Genomic DNA, 19731 nt, shown 5'->3' on the forward strand with positions numbered 1-19731 from the left:
ACGATGGTAATCGTAGCAAGCTTGAGGCCCATATAGACCAGGTCAGACAATAGTTATCATAGCAAGCTTGAGTCCCGTATAGACCAGGTCAGACGATGGTAATCATAGCAAGCTTGAGGCCCGTATAGACCAGGTCAGACGATAGTAATCATAGAAAGCTTGAGGCCCGTATAGACCAAGTCAGGCGATAATAATCATAGAAAGCTTGAGGCCCGTTTAGACCAAGTCGGACGATATAAATCATGTCATGCATGAGGCACGTCTAGACCAGGTCAGACCAGGTCAGACGATAGTAATCATAGAAAGCTAAAGGCCCGTATAGACCAGGTCGGACCATAGTAATCATAGCAAGCTTGAGGCACGTCTAGACCAGGTCAGACCAGGTCAGACGATAGTAATCATAGAAAGCTTGAGGCCCGTATAGACTAGATCAGACAATAGTAATCATGTCATGCTTGAGGCCATTTTAGACCAGTTCAGACGATAGTAATTATTGCAGACATGAGGCCCGTATAGACCAGTTCAGACGATAGTAATTATTGCAGGCATGAGGCCCGTTTAGACCAGGTCTGACACGATAAGTCAAATCAAGCTTGAATCTTAACCCAATAGAAAAGAATGTAGGACAAAGGTATGCTATATAAGGAAGCGCAATAGGGGCGGGAAGCTAAACATGTTATATTATTTATAACATTTTGTATTAACGTTTTTAATTTTTAGACTGTTTGGCATGTGCGTGTAATCTTATTTGTACAAGACATTATATTTTATAACGAAAACCATTGCGATGAATAGTTTTAATTTAAACTTGATATGACCAGTAGCTTTTTGCATATATATTGAGAAGAAATAATGTTTACATGAAATATTATTTCTGCCAAGGAGTAATGGTCTATTTCGTTCCATTGATGACAGTAAATAAAAGCGATAAAGAACTTGTTTTGTGGTTTATTTTATCGAATAAACTTACTAGTAATTAATATTCAATTATGTTGTATGGAATAGTCTGTTGCACACCTGAGCACCATATACTAACAGATTCATTTCTATTATTAAATGGTGAAATAATTACTTTATCTTGTACAATAAGCGAAACCCGTCTCTATGTATGTTAGATCTGATCACTTGTATCAGAATTATATCTTAAGAAGGGGGCTAAAGATTTAATGCAGCGATATTTATATTTAACTGAAAGCTAATTTTTAATTGGATTATTTTCCACTGTGTATCAAAATACCATTTAGAACAGTAAAAGAAAAACTAAAACTGCTTCAAAACAGACCAACCAAATATTTTAGAACTTTCAGGATATCATATTTAAGATATTGTAACGATTAATAATTACTGGATATGATTATTAAAACAGTACAAAGAAATGATTTAGATATGCACTTAATTGAAAACGTAGTACACCTTTGTATATGATTTATGGTAAAATCGGTTTCTGACCATTGTAATAGACTTTGGTTGACAAGTTAAAGCTTAAACATTTTTAGTCCCATTTTTAACAAGAATACAATGAAAACTACAGGGACAATCCCAGTAGTCGAATACTGAAAAATAAACACAAGGCAAGGCCACATCACAATAAACCAGAGACACAAACGTTTAAACACCACGAACACAAAAACACACTTCACAAACAGTATACACACTCATTAAACTAACTTAAATTATCAAATGATGGGATAACCACATTGGAACGGTCAATGAAACAAAAGTTCCAGTGGCTTAGTATTAGTAGATATATGTATGACGGTAGAAACAATAAATATCGGTGGATAAACCATCTAGAACATGTTATAGCCATTGATTATTCAAAGAACGTTTATGAATCGATGAATACTTGGTTAAAACATCGGCTAAATCGTTAAATTATTTATAAAAGTTAAAAACTAGAAATGATCGAATAAAATGTGAAGTTGTGAGTTGGTTTGACACAGCTCAATAATAAACGCCTATTATTTTTGTCATACCTGTTATAACATGTGTGTTAACCTGTTAGATTACATTACAGATGCAATCTGATGATAATAATAAAAATAGTTCAATTCCTGAAGTATGTTTTTGAAAAAGTTTGTTCGAAAAAAACTAAATTAAATTTAACGAATCATTCAAGCTCTCTAGCGTTCTTACTTGTCCTACCTTATGAAGGCCTCCATTTTTATTATTCTTTTTAAAACATCCTATCATTTCCACATTTTTTTGTAAATAATGCTGATTAATAGATAAGATTATACCTGTATTCGTTGAAATAGGTCACCGACTACCTCGTGACTCAGTACCGGCGCATATTAGTGAATCAAGACACTGACTATCTGAGATAGCCTGACTATAAGATAAAACCTAGAAGTTATCATTGACGAGACGTCAGTTATGGATAGGTTTCAATTTTGTACCATGGAGGATCACGTGATCAAAATGGACCAGGCAACTTTATTATGGTAAAGTAAAAGTATAACATATGTTTGATAAAAACAACCATTATATACAAACAATTGTATAAACGATTAAAAAAGGGAAACATCTAGATACAAAAAAACGTATGTCTTATTAGTATAATCAATAAAATAAATCGGATTTCGAAAAATTGTGTTAAGGTTTGCGTGGGGAAAGTGTAATGCAGTAAAGTAACCAAGAAGGACTGAACGATGGAAAATTTGTTCGTTTTCCAACACCTTGAACATTGAAACGTGTAAACGTTTGATCCAATCTTGCGAAAGACCCCAGGAACAGCTGAATACTGGTTGGATTAATCAACATAAAGCTAAATGTACGAAGGTAACCAATGTTTACATGTACACACGGTTGTTCAATTATATACACGAAAAGGACATCCAAAGAGAATAAATTGTGTCATTTAAAAAAATGATATTGTATGCCGGTTGTAAACTAAAAGTCAGCATCTTGAATAGTTATTGAGTTGTACCCTTCCATTAACTTTAAACTTGTTTTGACGCCTATACTACTGATTTCTGTATTCAGGAAATCTAAAATTTGGTAAATAATAAATTGTAATTGAAGAATATCATATGTACAGCTTAATTTTGAAACGTTAATTTATTGTACAACATTTTAATAGTGGTAATGGCCCTACAGAGAGCCATCCGGGCCCGGATCGAGCAGATGGATCCGTAGTATCAAATAATAAACGTCCAAAACAGGATTCTTCTAAGGCTTGTTTTTCTTCAAAAAATGTAGAAAAATCAGTCCACGTGCAATTACTTGGACTAATTGATCCCACGATGATCCCATACTAGAGCTGCTTAGGGGCTGTTGGTAAAGCGATCAATCATCTCCGGTGTTCAGCCAAAGAGACTTAAACTTTCGACAAAATAAATCCAACAGGTTATGTTTTGTAAATGTTAATATATTCGTTTTTTACTATAAAATCATTTAGATTGATCAAAGAAGTTGTATTTTGAAATTACTTGGTAGTTCATCTAAAAAAATGATTATTTTCTAATTGTATCTTACAGTTAAATAAATACGCAAGCATGTATGCAAAACGCTTTTTAAAATCAATAATGCAAGTTTACATGCATGATCATATTCATCAAAATTAATCATTTAATAAATTAAAGATAATTTTATATGTAAATTTACTCTCAACATAAATTGACAATTTCATAAGTTTATTAAATTCGTATCACCTTTGTTTGAGGCATCTGGTTTTTATTGCAGTCATGATATCTTATCAGAGAAAGGCGGAGAAAAATCTGGGGTTTCCACACAGACTAAAAAAATATGTAAGTACATTAAGATGAATTTTGAATTTTAACAGTTTTTATTTTTGAGAACACAGCATGGTTACATAGAATTCTTCTAATCTGCTCAACTTATCAGACAAAAATAAAATGTCTGGCAGAATTCTTTACTTGTGTACTCATTTCATAATACATTTGCAGAAATTGGATCCATTTATCATCAGTTGATATTTAATATGTCCATAGTACTAGTATATTTCTTTTTATGAGACTTTGTTAAGTAGACGTTTATGTCTCATCTATTGTCATATTTCTTGCTGAATATGGACATTCTTTTCACCATTGTCACGATCGCATCTGGTGCCACAACGAGAAAGGAAAATATGTTGTTTTCACCTAAACCACATTTTTATCCAGGTGGACAGGTGCAGTATTTGTTTTAGAAAAATTGCAACATCTTTGTACATCATAGCGTAAAACGATTGTAACTGAAATTTTGAAAATTTTTCAGGAGAGCATATAAACTGATTTATTTTCCTAGTTCCTATCATTTTAACTTTTTTTTTAAATTTTAGCTTTATTTTTGTGGGTTTCACTTCATAAATAAATCACAATAACACATTGCATTGAATTGCAAAAAGATATATTTTTAAAACAGTCAGTTATAACTGTTTTACACAAAAAAATGAGGAATTTTCGATATCTATTGAATCTGGAGCCAAAACATGAATATGAGAATAACCAGCATGCACTCGAAACAAGTCATTAACCCCAGCATGATTTCCATTTAACTAGCTCAAGACTATTCGAATGATTCCTATTTTATCCGATATGCATCTATTTCTTATTCAATAGTTACTTAGTAACCAGATTAGAAACCATGACGATAGTGACACCATTACTATTATAAACAACTATTCATACTGCTTTGCCAGTCAAAACACGAGCATGGCTTAACTGACAGCTCATGACTGTCAAAGGACTGAAATTGAGTTATTTCTTCGCCACACCAGCATGACATCAAACTGTATAGCTAATGAATATCTGAATGACTTTACATATCTACTTCTCAGAAATTTATAAACACCAGCATAAACTAAACCACAGAATTCATGAATATGCAAATGATCAATAGACCTATTCTTCCTAGTTAAAATCGTCCGCATGACATAAACCACCAGAGTTCTTGAATATCAAAATGCATTCAATAGATCCTCGTTGGTCTTAAACACCACAATGGCTTGAAACTATATACTAGTAGCTCATGAATTTCAGAATTACATCCATATGATTCAGTTTACATCTGCACGACTTAAAATTTCAGAACTCATGAATGTCGTTATGTCTTCAAAATAATCTACTTCTTTGCTATTGAAAATGATTCAATCAAGCGAAAGCTCATGCATATTGCATGAACATAAAGAAAAAAGGAATTTAATTTAGACACAGATTGTCAAGAAGTGCAAGTTATTCGGTCTCAAAATAGCTGCCATTGGATAAAGTTTTCCAAGGTTTTAGGTAATTAGACATGCAATTTTCATTTTCTTGCGAGTTTATTTAAAATAAAATCATTTTCATCTATTTGACCATATCTATTCAAAAACAATATTACATAATCATTATGTCATTAACGATGTCATCAACATATTGGATTTTCATCCAATCTCAATGGTGTGTTGACACAAAGTGTTCTGTGCAAAATGGTTGCAAATGCAGTTACAACCGTTTTGAACAAACATTACTGGCCATTTTCAGATAAAACCTTTTACCAAATATGGCTTTACATAACTCCTTAGATTTTATATAGGCTTGTAAAATAGATTAAACAATATGAAAATGTCACTTTTGGGAAAAAATGTAAGTACCAATGCTTTTGCGCTAAGCCCACGAGATGTCTTTTATCGGCATCTCTTATATTATAACTTGTAATTTTCTACTTTTTAGGGGTGTGTCCACTTGATAAGTTGAGGTCAATCAATTGTAGAAAACGCTCAGCTAAAACGGTAGGTTCCCACCCTACTGACCTACTGGACACACCTAGGGAGATATTTTCATCTAAAGTCATATTTATGTATAAAGTAGGTTTTTAATGTCAACTTTGTTATGAATAACCAGAGCAAAGTAAAACATCTGTTCAAATATCACACTGGGATGACACACGTTTATCAGCTTTTTAGTTCCTCTAAATTATAAAGTGCCTTATGAAGCTGGACGTTGAGATTTGAAATCGTTGAAAATGGCTAATGGCCAAAGAACAAAGTTAATTCAAATAGCAAATAAAGGGCAAAGTTAATTCAAAAAGTTAAACAATATAGGATCAATATTGGTAAACTTAAACACGAATGCACTTTTCCTTAACGTATTTTTTGTATTTTGTTCATTTTAGTGAATAGTTACTTAAAAAATAGCATCATGTTCAACAGTGCTACTGCTAGACCTAAATAGCGGTGTGAGCCACCCTGCTGCACTTTTTCAGCCCCCCTGCTGCCTTTTACTACACCCTGTCGTGCCCTTCCGTTTGACTGGGTCAATTTTCTAAAACAAGTATACAAATAATAAATACTAAATTAAAGATAATAGGTTAGGTATTCATAACAAACAATTAGTAGTACAAGTTGTTACAACACTGTTACAACACATACACATAAATAATTAAACATTGGCCCTTGCAAGTGCCCAATTAAGGTTCATTAAATGCGCGTCAGAAGTGCCTTTTCTGACCTAGAACCCTGCCCTTTTCATATCCTGGTGCACTGGTTTAATATGATTGACCTTAACTAGAGTAATAATCCGGTGTGCGATATCGATCCAATTTGAACATCACCTAGTGGAGTCGATACTGATGGTACGTTATGAATGACTATCAATCAATGGCGTGCCTTTTATTTCTGAGAGATGTCCCAATTCATCACCAGATTTTGTTCATGTTTTAACAACATTTGCGACGCCTTTCATGTTATGTATTAAAATTCGTCTTGTTCAGCGCTTAGTTCCATTACAAGACGAATGAAATGGGGTTTCATGGGGTTCCATAACACGGAAAAATGTTTGACGAGATTGTGTCACGGACGCCTCTGCAGAGCATTGTCTATAAAGGTAGGTTTAAACTAAACGCTAATTACCAGAATGTGGTCTAAGATGCCCTCTATATTCAACATTGAGAATGCTACTTCAGATTGATCTTTTGTTTTTGTCTGAGTGACGCACATAATTTAAAGTTGTTATATTATAAATTTGATCCAACACCTGAACTCAAAAAAAGATATTTCATAAATCTCCCAGAGATCTGATTTTGTTTGCTGGAACTGAACAAACCTGTCTGTCTTCTGGCCTAATACATCATGGATTTCTTGAAACATTTACGGTGCAAAACTTCAAACTCATTGACTATTCTGAGGAGAAATGAAACAAACCCTTTTTGTTATTTAAATAAGTTGGGTTTGAACTGAATTGAAAGGAAATGTATGGTTGTCTTATACGTAAAACACTAGGAATGGCATTTCTTTCTTAATCTAAAGTGTTGCCTGTTTACATTGAATGGTATATGGAAACTATTTAGTCGTGTAAAACATAAAAACGCAAATAAATGAGTTCTTTTGAACTTGTTTTTAGTAATCTTGGAAATTGGAAGATCATCAATTGTTGAGCTCGTTTCATCATTAAGTACATAGCCATCAAGACATCATAAAGAATAAGAACTGTTTCCTTCTAGTAATAATAAGAAAACGAGTTAAAATATTATGTTTGATTCTGGTAATTTACTATTTCCTTCTACAATTTCATTGGCTGAAAATATTGAATATATTATGTACTAATGACCCATCTGTTCAACCTTCATATTGAAAGTTTAATACTACCTTTTATATCAATTAAAGCTTTTATCTCTTATCGTATCGTTTTTTTGTTTAATTCTGTATTGCTAGTCAGTTTGTATCAAATTGTATATCTCATGCCCTGGTTAATTGCAAGTTATAGAAAACTCGTAGACATCGTAATGTTCCAAATTAGGAACTTAGTTCACTATTGGTTTGAATTTGAGATAACAGAAAGTGAATATCATTACATCCATTTGGCTACGCCTTTTCGAAAGTACGTTTTGTTTTTGTCCATGCTTTCTGTATACTTCAAGTAGATTAGCCATTTTGACTTTAACAATATCTTATATCCTAACCGGGTAATTAAAACGTAGTCGTTGTAATTTTTATTGTGATATGGGCTTTTTAGTATCATGGATAAACATGTTTGTATGATTATGTATTTAAACCAGACGTATTGCGGCCTTATATTTCTAATACACATGAATCTTAGAATGACATGACAACTTTGTTTAAATTTGTCAATTGTTTGTCCCATCGGTTTTGATTTGGTTTAGTTCAATTTTATTTCGCGGGGTCATTAACCATAATATCTTTCCCTCTTTTCAGGTGGCGCATGACAATGAGTGAAGTCTAAGAAGTAGTAGGTAAACAAATAATATACCGTACTGTAAGGACAAAAGTAACATGCAAACAATATTGTCAGGCAATGAGATTGTTTAAGCATTACTTATCTGTTAGTCAGTATCGCACGTGAAACAACACATTTGATAATAAAATATATATACGGGTAACGTTTTGTGAAGGAATGGCATAATTCTACAACAAAAACAAGTCAATCGTTGCTTCTGCAAAGTTTGGCGGGCATCATAGTCGCCATCTTGAATATGTGTATTTCCCCAAAGGTGGCGGGAGGCCATCACGCGGTTTCCATTTCTAGGGGGTCTTAACTTGTCAGATAGCCAAAAGCTATCCAATATAGCTGCAGGACTTTGATTAATTTGATTAAGCTCCCAAAAGGGAATTGTTTGTTTTAATCGCTGGTATATGATTGGGTGGAGTACTGACTTCCGTTTTTGTCCTGTAAGCTTAGTGGTTAGCGCATCCGCTTCTAACATAGGTGACCCAGACTTGATTCTCGGCCTGTTCTCATTTGAGTTTGGTATGTGGTCTTCAAGCCGGTCAAGTGTGCTTTCCTCCGGGTTGTCTGGTTTCCCCCACAACACAAGACCACATTCTCGCGTAACATCGTACCAACAAGAGTGATTCAGGAAACTCAATCTGTGTAGTCGAAGTTTCAAAAATGTAAAAACAATTTTCACTTATTTGACATAATGTTAAAACCAATCGGGCAAAAGACAGTTTATTTTTGGTTCATGTTATTTAGAATACTCATAATTGAATTAAACTGGAAAAGTCGGACATTTTATAATAATGACGATTATATTACATTTATTTCAGGTTGGTGGAAGATATATTACGAACAATTTCTGGGGTGTTTTTAAGAAAATGTGACAACAGTTGCATTTTCTTCCCTGGTCTGAAAGTATAACCTATCGGCATAAAACTGTGACATTTAAGATGCTATCGCCTTTAAATTCGTAAAATCAAAGAAATAAACCGCGACCCTTGTAATATTACTTTTTTCTGAAATTCTGTATACTGTGACTTCACATACCATTGTTTATTTTCACCTTAACATGGCATTTAAATAATTTTATGTACAAACACTTACGAACATCTATAGTTCAGTTTTTAGCACAAAAAATGCTATCAAAGCAAATTATGCTTTGAAAAGTAATTTATTTAGGCTATTTCTATGTATGGTTTCTGCCATGATTTAATCAAACCACTGTTATATAAATCAAATATATTCATAAAATTGTATGTTCTTGTAAAATATGCGATGTTTTGCACATCACGATGAGGTCAATATTTGTTGTTTGGTGTTGAATACCTAACATTTGAGACACAATCTACACGCTTCCGTGACACAAACTTGTCATTTAACGTTTTCATGTGTTACAGAATTGGAAGTGAGTTGAAAATGTTTAACGATCGATCACGGTTGTTAAATGTACTTAAAGTAATGTTAAAATTGTATTTCTCTAGGAAACTGCAGGAAAACCTGAATACATCATTTTGAGCCACACTATTATTCTGCATTATTGTTATACGATATTTTATTAAAAATTGATTAATTTTCTTGGTAGCATTTCCCAAAATATTATTACTTTATTATCCCGATGTTTAAGTCATGGTTTAAGAAGAAGCTTTTAATATTTAATATGTAACTGGTCGATTTTGCGTCTTATCAAAAAAAAAATGGAGAAAATAATGAAATGAGGGAATGAAGGTGTCATTCTTGGTTATCAAACAGCTTATTGTATGGCAATTTCAGATCCGTCATTGCTTCTCGACAAACATGAATGATACAGTCGAAATCAACGGAACAGACTCCTATGTCACCGAAATGAGCCTACTAGACTGCGTTCCCGCCTGGAGTCGACATTGTCTGACGACATTTATCGCCGTTGCATTTCTACTTGGAATACCTGGAAACTGCTTGGTGGTAAAGGTGCATTGCCATTTAAAGACTAGATCTGTCACGGATTGGATGGTATTCTATCTTGCGGTCTCTGACCTGTGCTCTCTCTCGACATGTGCACCTTCCTTTATCCTGACCAATGTAGGCGTGTGGAGTATGTTTATGCCTTCGTGGATGTGCAAGTTTCATTACACGATGCTGAACACGTCGAATCTCTCGTCATATGTGCTGATTGCATTCACCGCTCTGGTAAGGATGAGGAAGACAATAGGAAAATCGGACATTTTCACATCAAAACAAGCATGCTATTTTGGAATTGGAATAATTCTGCTGTGCCTTGGTGTCGCCGCTAGTGCATTTAAATTGAATGGAAACAATGCTGAAGGCCATTGCTATTACATACAACAAACAAAGCAACTTCAAATGTACTTTTATCAGATCTTTTTTGTCATAGCGCTTGTATCTAGTGGAATAACATGCGTGAGCTATGCTAAAATAGTTCATTTCCTCAGAACAACGAGGAGAATTCGTCCGGGTGAGGTGAATGCAGTCAACGCATTTCACAGAAGTGATATTAGATCATTGCGAATCAGTAAAATTATGGGTGTTGTATCGTGTGTGTTTGTGTGTTCTGCTGTTATCCCATCGATCGCTGGTGCTATTCTAATGAAACTGAATCTGAGGAGATCGAATGTAACGAATATTCTTGTGTTTCTTTTGTCGCGGGTTTATTTCATTAACAACTGTGCTAATCCTATGCTATATGCATATATGTCCTCCACCTTTCGCAGAAAAATATTCCCCGTACTCGCTTGGCAGGAAACGAACACAATTATAAGATTAAGGAACTTTACGTCGAAGCCACCGTCTGTCAACGGGCAGTGAAACCGTAGAGATATTTACGTGGGACTATTAAACGAATTTATAATTGGGATAAAAAAACAAACATGGGCTCCAAGACGAGGTTCTAAGACTACGGACAGACGAAACAGACTTGACAGAAAACGATATGTGTTGTATCCATTGAAACTTAGGTCAAACCATTTTCATAATTAAAAAGGTTGATAAAGAGAGGAATAAACGTGACAAAATGGTTGGTTGGATACACAAAAACACTGTGTCAAGAAAAAAAATCGGTTGGCGAAAATAATCAAAGTGATTTATATTGTTATAATAGTTTTTAGAAATTTAAACAAATAGAGGATTATTTTGATTATATAAGTGTAAGAACGTATTCTATTTTAAAAGCGTCATACAAAAACATATTTTTAAATGTATATTTTCTATGATAACGAGTGAAATTGAATACGATATTACACTATAATAACCAAGTTTGATTAGTATTTTAATATATTTTCTTAATACCCCCTTTTTCGAAAATAATGTTATTTACGCCTCTACCCGTGGGACGCTCCTCACGTAAAATGATTGCTGACGACGTAGCTGTCAATTTTCTATTTCTGGTTTGTTGAGAGGAAGTTCCCTGATATTCCTTTATATATAGTTTATTGTTCGCTCGTTGTGTTAGTGGAAACATTTCATATACACAATTGCTGATACTCGTTGGATATAAAACCTTTTTCTTAGTTTTAGAGTTTGTTTCGTGATGCATGAGTATTCTGAATCATCTGTCTGTCAGAGACCAGTCTGATTAGCTAGAAGACATGTCGATTTCAAGGTAGCGAGTGAATACCACGCTAGGTTGTTGACAAATTTGAGGCGTGGGTGGGGTTAACATTCATTTATGTTCGAGCATTTGCTTTTCGTCTGTAATCTGTTTGGTATGAAAACAACCGTTCAAACATTTAGCCACAAAGTTCAAGAAAACGTTTGAAAAACGGGATTACCAATTTTCTAATTTACGGTAGTTGTTTATTTCCAAATATATCTTTATCGTAAATGATGACATTTTTTTATATAGATTTTTTTTATTTATTTAGTTACTATCTTTATTTATTTTTATTATAATTATTATTATTATTATTATTTTTTTTTTTTTGGGGGGGGCAACATTTTCTAGTTCAAAGTGATGTGTTTTGTTTTGATCAGGAGGAAGTAACTACTCAAAGATTTTAAGAGTAGTTCTGTTGATATATTCACTCCTTATTTTGAAAATATAAAATTTGATAATTTTTCACTGAAAGTTATTTCACTTCATATGTCATCGAAAATCATGCAAGAAAACCTTTAATCCGCCCAACAACATAATTGAACTGTAGCCATCCATTTGGTTGCGTGGATTTCCGGCCTGGATTATTTTTCTTGTGTTCCAAAATGCATTCAATACATTAATACATGAAGTTTGATTCATATTAACCGGCTGTTTCTATTATGAGGATTCTCTAGTCGCGGTTTTTTATTGAAACACATAAGCATTTCGACAACTAATTTTATCTTGTTGCTATATCTATAGAAAATATTTAACAAATATATATGTCTTTGGAAACTACCATAAAAATACTTCTATTTATTTTGCTATATGCATTGCTTGCAGATTTTGATGCGTATAAATTAAAGATTAAAACAGGTGATAAATATCTCAAACGAACCAAAATCTGGCGATGAAGACCATGATATTATTTTTTTCTGAACAGTATGACATGCTATAATTTATGCCTACTTTCCGACGTAATCTTTGTTCAACTTATATTTTCAATGGAAACTGCACAGAAGAGACAAGCATGAGTCACATACTGGTGTTTTATTTAAAGTGTAATATACACTCTTGTGAATTTTGTAAAGTGCACACTCCTGTGCAATCCTGCACATTGTACATTCTTGTGCAATTCTGTAAAGTGCACACTCTTGTGCAATCCTTCAAACAATCGTAACAACTCGGCCATCTCCGGCAAGCTTCGAGATAGACCTCGTAAATAGTAGTAAGGATATACGAAAGTGCGATGCGGCTGCCGGCGATTAACACCGCTTTTAATCCGCGTAAAGAAGGCCCATTGTAACAACAAGGAAATGGATTGTGTTAAATTAAATGTGCTTGTTTAAGAGAAAATATTTATTGTAACCTTAAAGAATGTTCGTTTTATGAATATTTAGATGTTTCCTTATAGTTGAAGCACTCTATTTCCTCTAGAAAAATCGTGAGCACACAGAAAATGTACTTGACAGTCATTGAAATCAGAAATGATCATACGGTTCATGGCATGCATGAATCATTACATCGGATTAAATGCATGCATGGACTAAATGTCAACATTTTTTCATTATAGGAATACCCTATGAAATGTAAGTTTTAAGTCATACTTTGCCGTGTTATTTTTCACACCATGCCTTGCCATTAAAACAACATTACTATTCTGTAAAATCATTGATTGCCTTGTGCAGAGTTTTGTGGGTTGTGGTAGGATGGGTGTGAGCTGGTCACCCAGTCAGCTTTACCAGCTGAAATCTATGCATGCCTTCACTTCAGCATTATTGGGTTTGGGCTGCAGATTTTTTTTTTGTGTCAACAGTTCTGTGGGGTTGAGGTGGGGCGGTGACTATCCACGCAGTATGCTCAATTGTTAGAGTACCAATACAACGTTCATGTGGATATGCACCAGACAATTGTAACCACGGCCTCCTCAGGTCTGGGAAATAGTGGGGACTTTGACTTTCAGTACAGTCCACCCCGGCTAAAATCCCCACTTGCGCGGACGATCCAATGGCAAAATCCCTGCCAAATGCCCCCACACCCCAGGGACTCTAGGTAAGGTCCATTCCACTCTATATTTTAAGCGAAGATAAAACCACCGCATTCAACCAGCACTGCAGGGCCACCTGATAGGTAAAAACACAGCCCATTTCCCCTGGTTAACCCCAGTATTCCCCCGGACCTGGGGTGGGGGGGGGGTTACAATTGACTGGTGCACTAAGTTGACAGATCTTGTCTTAAAATTGTATTTGTTCAAGGCAGATCATGCTTCACTTTACCCCCCAGGCTGTGTATAAAAGCCACTCATTAGAAGTTTCCTTACACATTATACTTGTCTAAATCTATAATTATTAGTCTCAATATCTTTGAGTAAATTGTCATTTTTTATTAAAAACAACCAAAAGAGTAACTGATAAGATACTCAACTGATTTATTTTTTGTAAATAAAAGCCTTAAACAAATATTTAGCCAGATTACTAAGCTTTTCATCAATGTATACCAGACTTTTTTCAATAATACTTAATCTATTTTGAATAATTAGCCTTTAGATCACTCTTCACCAAATGACTCTTTTATGTCCAACTCCATAAAATGCAAACAAGAATAATTACAGTTTGGATCAACATGTCTCTTAATTTTATTTTTAATATTAGTCAAGTAATAACAGAGCCATGTGTATGCAATCCAATGTAAAACTTATGATAAATTAGGTTTTGCTCCCATTTTTACTTTCATTTCTGTGCCAAGCCCCTTATGATAAATTAGGTTTTGCTCCCATTTTTACTTTCATTTCTGTGCCAAGCCCTTTTAAGTGCATTGAGTCTTTTGGGAGACTTCACAATATTTCTGGCGCTTAATCCCCATATATGGCTTTAAGTTGCCATACAAATTTAAGTCTTCATTACAAAATATACTGTATGTCTCCACTTTAACCATAAACACACAATGAGAGGACTATTTAAAGCATTACCATGTGTCAGAATTATAGATCTTTCTTTACATTTTATTTTTCTAATTGTATTACCGGTCTCTTTAGCAATATCCTTGTGCCTCTTTGAGTACTTGGCTTGACAGTTTGGTTTTTAATACATTGTTTTGAATGTTTTATTTGTACACAACAATGATGATGATGATGATGATGATGACACTATGCTATGCCAAAACCTCAACAAATTTTCTTCAAACAAAAAAGGACAGTCATTCAGAATAACTTTTATTACATCAGTTGAGAAAATAAACTCATACAATCAACGAAATAAACATGCATCTGTTAAATCAAAGGTCATGTTATGTGTTCGTTAAATTCAACTTAATAAGAAAATAAATATTGGTTGCAGTAAGCAATGCGCATCACTTCTAATAAACATTCCAACAGACTGAAAAATAAATCAACACAAATGGAAAAACTGTTTGCAAGTCAGCTAGTATCTTATTTTATGCCTTATCAGATTGCTATGCAAGCTAGAAGCTTACAAAATCACTCTTAAGTCTGTTGCCTAAGAAGAAACAAGTATGGACATCCTTTTCCTGAGGTCAAGAGAAAGTATCTTGGAGGTCTTGAACTCACAACCTTGAATTTGGGGCTTATCCTCTAGACCACTTTCACCTTTTCACATTTTAAAGAGCCCAGTTTACAATATGGCACTTGCAAGGATGTGCCCTATTAACAGATTTTCTGAAGTCTTAAAAATTGAACTGAACAAAATAGTTCTCCTTTATTTGGTCTGCCGATGCCATCTGTTTCTGTTTTGGTAGTTATCTTCCCTCAATAATATAGGAAAACCACTTAAAGTGTATATAAATCCTTTACCATTTTACCCTTTTAATATATGTTCGGATTTATTTAATTATCACGGACCAACAGATGACTTTTATCTTCAACTTCACATCAGTATGTAAGTCATCAAATATTTGAGATGACAAGATGTTCCACTGAACGCTTTGTTTCCATCTTGCACTCATTTTTCCAAGAAAGGCGTTGCAGTTGTGTTAAGATGATTGTAATGCATTGCAGGTCAATCCTCATACAATGGCATTTTTGATTACATTCGGATTCCAGTGCCTGAAATAGAAAACAGAAAATACAACAATAATAGGAATTATATTTTCAGATCAATTACTTTAAAAGCCTGTACAACAACAGAAAAGTATTCACAAAACATTAAGTGCAACACCAATTTAAAGCTGCATCCTCACAGTTTTACTGTTCTGACACCTTTTTTATATTTGTCTTTAAACGAGCCAATTGGCAATTATTGTGCAAATGTATGGAAACCAGTGATATTAGACTGCTGACATAATATCAGATAACAGTCTTTCATATAGATTATACAAGTTTGAAAATTTGGTAAAAATTCCTCCAACTAGTCATATAAGGTCACACATAATAGAACAGATTTCAATTGTTTGGAAAGTATTTTTTTGCTATTGCTTTAAGCCATTTAATTAATTATATGTGTAAATTTAATTTAATTACTCCTTTGGGCTTTTGAAGAATGACCAAGAAGAACTGTCAATCTGTGAGAGAGCAGCTTTTAGCTCTGGACTACTGGTTAATTAAAAAATATGAAATGAAATTGTTATCATGTTTAAATTCATCTACAATGTTGATATTTTAATACTGTCAATCCTTGTTGGTTAATTGTACAAACATGCAGGTACTTTTGGGCTTAAACCAATAGGATACTTGACTGTTAAATTATTGTCTGAATTTCGAAAAATAGCACAACCATTACCTCATCTGCCTTTTTTCAATAGAACAAGCCGTCAGAGTCAGCTGCACCCCTGGTACCATACTCTTCTCTGAAAATGACAATAAGATTAAAATTTAAATGTCTGCATTTCATTGGCACAGTAAAAATGTCAGCATTTTTCAATGTTTCTGCATCACCACCACTGGTGGATATCAAAGAATTTAGTCTTGAAAGAAATGTGTGCTGGTTTATGCGTTCAAACTCATTTTGTTAAACCAATAGAATGAAGATCTAATTTATTTAGAGAACTATATTAGTGAACAGGGCCGAGGCATTCAATTGTGCCATTACATTAAGTTGTTCTCTACCAACACTCACGGACATATAAACCATACATCCTTGGTTAAAAGAATGTAAATTTTAATTATAAAAAATTAAAGTTAATGATATGAAATGTATGAGATAAATACACTGAGAAAGAAAGTCTAACCTATTATCGATCTAAGTAAAGTTAGATTCAGACTTATTTGTTATTAAAAACAAAAACAAATTGAGTATTTGTTTTCTTAATTTTTGCCACTGATCACTGGAGCTTCAAAATTGTTATTTACTAAATTAAAATCTGTCAAATGAAAGAAGACTTTACCCCACCCACTAAGAATTAATGACATTTCCAATTAGTTTCTCATTAGGGCTCTTTTAAAACTATTTTTATATTTTATTAAAATACAATAAGTATAAAAATAACACTTACACACAAATAAGTGGTAAACGTTCGCTCCTCATTCTGTCTTTGGACTAACATATCTCTTGGTTGTTTGAACATCTTCTTGGTCGGCCATGATGGACTATTTTCCTACGACCCGTATTATATCCGAGGCCATATCTTGATACTAGCCGAGGAGTTCCGATTGTCCTTCAAAGTGTACACTCTTGTGGAAATTTTGTAAAGTGCACACTCTTGTTCAGTCTTGCAAAGTGTACACTCTTGTGCAATTCTGTAAAGTGCACACTCTTGTGCAATCCTGCAAAGTGTACATTCTTGTGCAATTCTGTAAAGTGCACACTCTTGTGCAATCCTGCAAAGTGTACACTCTTGTGGAATTCTGTACAGTGCACACTCTTGTTCAGTCCTGCAAAGTGTACACTCTTGTGGAATTCTGTACAGTGCACACTCTTGTGCAATCCTGCAAAGTGTACATTCTTGTGCAATTCTGTAAAGTGCACACTCTTGTTCAGTCCTGCAAAGTGTACATTCTCGTGCAAGTCTGTAAAGTGTACACTCCTATGCAATACTGTAAAATGTATATTCTTGAGCAATTTTAGAAAATGTACACTTTTGTGCAAGTCTGTTAATATTCTGTCTGTGTATTCTCTTGTGCAATTTTGTAAATGTTCACCCTTGTTCACTTTTGTACATTGTGCAAAATTGTAAGTATACACTCTTGTGCAATTCTGTAAGTTTATACTCTTGTACAATTCTGTATCATGTAATTATGTAGTGTGCATTCTTGTGCAATTCCGTAAGTTTATCTTTGTGCAATTCTGTAAATGTATACTCTTGTGCTATTCTGTGAAATGTACACTCTTGTGCAGTTTTAGAAAATGTGCAATCTTCTTCAATTTTAGAAAATGTACACTCTTGTGCAAATCTGTAAGTGTATACTCTTGCGCAATAATGTAAAATATACGCACTTGTGCAATTTAAGAAAATGTACATTCTTGTGCAATTCTGTAAGTGTACACTATTTTGCAATTATGTAAGTCTTCATTCTTTTGCAATAAAGTATGTGAACACTGTTGTGCAGTTATGTAAAGTTTACACGCTTGTGCAATTCTGTAAAGTGAACACTCTTGTGCAATTTTAGAAAATGTACATTCTTGTGCAATCCTGTAAAGTGTACAGTCGTTTCCAATTCAATTTTATAAAATGTAAACTCTTTGCTCTTTCACCGGACTGATCATGACATTTACCAATGATTGAACTCTATTTGAAGTTTTGACGTTTATAGCAGCTTATAAGACAAGGGTGAGAGTGGTCTAGGGGTGAGAGTAGTCTAGGGGTGAGAGTAGTCTAGGGGTATAGGTGTCCGCCTCTCACCAAACAGGTTGTCGGTTCGATCCCCACCAGCGGTACTTTCTCATTGCCTCTCAAAAAGAACACAGTACTGGTTTCTGCCCAGGAAACGGACTCGAAACTGATTCTATAAGTTATCAGCTTTCGTCACAATCGAGCTTAAATAAATTAGTATAAACCAAGACAAGGTCGGCTTCTGGATTTAGGTTAGAAAACCCTATTTTTAGTTTCTCGTTCACATTAAGAAAATGGGAGTGCAGGATTTGCAGAGGTTTTTTTTTAAACTATAAATTAGCATGTTATTCATATAAATCTTAATGATGTTTCGTAAAATCCAAGTTTCATTAACGAACTCAATTTCATTTTTAATTTTTGCAGCTGGCGCCTGAAAAACATATATATTATTGTAGACATGTTCTATTCGAAGGAAGTAGCTTCAGAAACATTTTGTTTTGTATGTACAATGTTACCACAATGGGAGAAACTAAAATTGAAAACTGATTAAGGAACAAAGGAGACACATGCGGTAAACTATCAAAATGTTTCGGAAGTTTAAAGAGATTTATCAGTAAAAGAAATTTTTAAACAGTGAAATAGTGTTCGTCTAAGAACCTCCTGTTTAGGTTTAACATTCTCAAATTTTTTATCATGTATTGCATTGAAACTTTATACGTGCGTTTCCATCTATAAACCTTCTTTAAGTAAGAAAACTCTATTTTGCACATATGAAAATTATGGCCTTTTTTATTTTCGACTTCGAAATTCTGGTTAACGTTTTGCAAATAAACGCACATAGGTTAATATCATTAAAAAAAACTAGTGATAAGTTTAAAGCACACACTTAAATTAACTATTTTGTTTGTAACATAAAAATCTCTACAAACACAAATCATAGATCCGAAAGTAGAAACACTATTTTTTGAACGGGTCAATTATAAAGCACTTAATTAAATCATTTATAGCTTATAGTCAAAAGATGTGGAGCGTTATGAGTACATATCAACACAACACGACAGGTACTGGTTTGACTGACAGCACTGTACCCAGCGTTCGGAGATATCAATCGGTTTACTAGTAAAACTGAAAGAAATAATTATTGCTAAGTTATAAACTTCGAATTAATTTTCCTAAACATTCAATGCTAACACACAACCTTTCACATGTCCTTAAATTCAGTGAATGATTTTTGATTTTAACAATTAAAACGATTTTTCGCGGTTTATTTCTTGGATAACTTTGAAG

Source organism: Mya arenaria, chromosome 9 (assembly GCF_026914265.1).
Source record: "Mya arenaria isolate MELC-2E11 chromosome 9, ASM2691426v1".
NCBI lineage: Eukaryota > Metazoa > Mollusca > Bivalvia > Myida > Myidae > Mya > Mya arenaria.